The 3414-nt window shown below is 34.8% G+C and overlaps 1 long non-coding RNA gene across 2 annotated transcripts in view; it reads left to right on the top strand.

Moving 5' to 3' along the window:
- LOC106525126 (uncharacterized) overlaps positions 1-3414 on the top strand; it is a 218929-nt gene that overhangs the window by 210190 nt on the left and 5325 nt on the right. The window contains exon 3 of one of the 2 annotated variants that reach the window (XR_001311078.1): positions 2385-2511. The exons of the other annotated variant lie outside the window; for it this stretch is intronic. This is a non-coding gene — a long non-coding RNA (uncharacterized LOC106525126). The remainder of the gene's footprint in view (positions 1-2384; positions 2512-3414) is intronic. 2 annotated transcript variants of the gene reach the window in all.

Below are 3414 nucleotides of genomic sequence, written 5' to 3'. Positions count from 1 at the left end.
AGGAAAAGAAACCACCTAGATTGCTATGTATTTCGTTGTACAGGCTTATGCAATAACAGTAACTATTATTCTATTATATTATAAATGTTGCAAGCGGCATTATGAGTACTCATAACTCTGGTTGAAGGGTGCAGATGAAGATGTGATTCATATTTGTTTTTTTTTCCCACAATTTACAAAAGCTTGCAGGAATTTTGAATATTTTTTTACATTTTTGAAAAATTTCTCCTAAATATTCTTAAAATTGTGTTTCAAATGACTTAAATTGAATTCCCAAGGACTTATTTCCTTTCTGTAACTTTACTTTTTCAAGTAAACATATATTAAGGAAGAAATAGTCTGCTTTAAAATCCTTCTTTTTCACATTTAAATCATTCAGTCGGGGTCTTTATAAAGTGGAACTGCAACGCTTTGGTCAGAATTCCACTTTATTGTAACCCCACAAGCCCCGCCCCTTTTCTAAGGCGTGTCTCAGATCAACTCGTTTTGAGGGTGTCTCTTTAAAACCACACAAATGGATTTCACATATGTCCTTCTTAAAGCACGTGTGACATCAAATTTTATACTTATTTAAGATTCATTTTTTTGAAAGATGTATTTTAGTCACAAATTGGAAAAAATCACTGAGATGAACAGTTGTTGAGAGAGTTGCATGTGAAATAACAGGAAATGATGTCAAAGGGGAAAGTCTGCATGTAAACAACAGACTGCAGAGAAGAATCTCTTTCTATAGATTATGTTCAGTCTCTATCAGAGAGATGAAGAGTCAGAGTTCAAATAATGTTTTAATAACAAAGATCAAGGAGTTCCTTTTCTTAAAGAGTGCCCCTTTGACGTCACTTCCTGTTTCACTTCAGCTGAGCCCAGTTCAACAGAAAATATGCCAGTTACTGTATGTGACAAAATAGTTAAGATTGTGTGTATTACGCCAAGTTTTCTAATTATAAATGTTTTCTCAAGACCTTTGTCTGTAAACATATACAGATTATTTCAAGTCTTCTTGTGAACATAAAGTTTGTCTGTGGAGAACTCTTGTTTTGTCCTCAAGTTCTCCAACAGAATCTCCTTCAATCTTTTTCTGAAATGAACCAGGCTACGTGGAGACAAACGAGACAATCATTAACTGATACCATTTTTATTTTCACCAGGATAATGGTGAACAAAAAATTATGTTTTATGTAACATTCACATTTGTAAAACCTGAATTTTGAACCACTTTGAAGTAGTGAAAAACTTCAACTCAGTGAATAAGACTGCGGAAGAATATTAAGACTGATGTTAAATATGTTGGATCAATTTGTACATTTAAGAGAACAATAAAGTTTAGTTTGTTGAAGAAATGTGATACAGTATTGTGTGTATTGATGTGAAGTGTTGTTTGAGAAGAACTTGATATTGTGTTTTTTTATTACTGTTTGAATTTATTTTTGGAAAGAAAAGAGCAGATACAAAAAAGAGCTTTTCTTCTTTTCATTTACTTTATGACTAGTGTTTTTATTGCATATAATTGTTTTTGTTTTTAATGAATGACTTAAATAAATAAATACATTTAGAACATACATGACCTAATGGATAAAGAAAAAGTTTAAATTCTTATGTCTTGCTCTCTTTCAACAACCTTTTCATTCACCAGTGCATACATTTTATCCCAATCCAGCAAATCAGTTGAAAAAAGAAAACCCTCACAAAAATTTCTGTTATTTGACTTTAAAATGAGAAGAGGATACAAGAAAAGATGATTAAAGTTGATTCTCTGTTGCTCTTTTCACACCAAATTCAGAGATTACCGAAAAATTAAAACTTAATTTCCTTTACCTAAAAGTTGGCCAGCTGTCAGGAGAGGAATGCACTAAATTTAGAGACAAAAGAGAAACGATAAAACTATTTGGCGTGTTGAAACAATTATTTTGCGTCTGGATAAAATGCTAATGAGGGCCAGATTTGGCCCACGGGCTTTCAGTTTGACACACATGCACTGGGTCTCTGTGGTATTCGTTCCACTCTTCTGGAACCCCCTTCGCCCGGTATGGATCGGGGCATGGTCAACCTGGAAGAGACCACTCTCGTCCACTCAGAGCACTTTGTATCGATTCCCACACTGTGTCAGCAAAAACTACAACCAGAGTGGCTTCTCTTTTAACACGCAACTTAAAGGTTTATTTTTCACTCATTATTGAAGACTGACATCATTTCATCAGCATGTTTTTAGTTCTACAAGCATCTTCCTTTTCAATAAAACCTCTCGGATCTTAAAAATGAGGAGCACCGGTGAAATATGCAGGATTTTATATTTATTAAATTATTGGTGCTTGAGTCTTTAAACCACAAAGTTGATTGATTTTTATTGTAGTTTTTTTTGTTCCTCTCTATCCTTGCTGATGAAGTGCACTGCAGCTTCACCTCACTGACAGACCACCACAGCCCCCATGCTGAGACGCCTCCGGGTTGCAGAGTCCCAGCACCACCAAGTGGAGGATCTGAGTATTGCACTCTGTGGTGGACGACGGCAGGGTCAGTTTTCCTTTTGTAGAATTCACCAATGTCACATGTTCTAAACAGGTCTGAGTTTAAAGCAGATAAGACACGATGAAATAAAATGACTTAATCTACATGTAAAAACATACTTAAATAATTAAATCTGCATATAAACACAGAAACAAGCCCTGAAACTTAACATTTATTTTGATTTATTTACTTGCTGTAATTCTGCTTAAATCTCACAGTCGACACAAACACCAGCTCTTCCTCTGAAGAAGTTTCTTGTCTCTTATCGGCATTAAATCTGGATCAGTTTGAGCAACCTGTGGTTCAGTAAGTAAATAATGATGAATTGGCAGCAAATATTATTAATGCCCTGGAAATTAGTGTTTAAAGTTGGTGTAAATTTTAAAAAAGGACACAATTTGTCCTTGGAAGTGTTTGGTCCTGAAGTTAACAAAAAGATGGACGAAGGCTTGGATTTCTGAACCGGACAGCTCTGATGGATGGGAGGCTCAGCTGATTCAAATACATTTTACTTTGTTTATGAATAGTTTCCACGTAGAACCACCTCAGTTGTTGGACGTACATCTACAGCAGTCCAATTTAAAATTACAGCTATCTAATCTAACTTGGTCTGTTTCACAAATACTGAGCTAAAACTTGATGTAATGCTAGCTGAATTATCACAGATTGCACCAGATCTGTTCTTAAAGAGTAACTTACCCCAAAATTAACTTTGTTTTAGCTGATAAACTGTCTAGAATGTGTCTAAAATGTTATATAGAACTGTTTCTGTGCTAATTTTGATGTTTTTGTGTGTATTTGTTCAAATCTGTAATATTTGGTCTAAAACGTCTTTTTGCTGCTCATATGGGTAAATCAGTGGTACTGCAGGCTAATTTGCATATTGGTTAACAGCTCTCCACAGTGACG

Source organism: Austrofundulus limnaeus, unplaced genomic scaffold (genome assembly GCF_001266775.1).
Source record: "Austrofundulus limnaeus strain Quisiro unplaced genomic scaffold, Austrofundulus_limnaeus-1.0 Scaffold213, whole genome shotgun sequence".
NCBI classification, from domain to species: Eukaryota; Metazoa; Chordata; class Actinopteri; order Cyprinodontiformes; family Rivulidae; genus Austrofundulus; species Austrofundulus limnaeus.
This window is presented reverse-complemented; position numbering and strand designations above follow the sequence as displayed.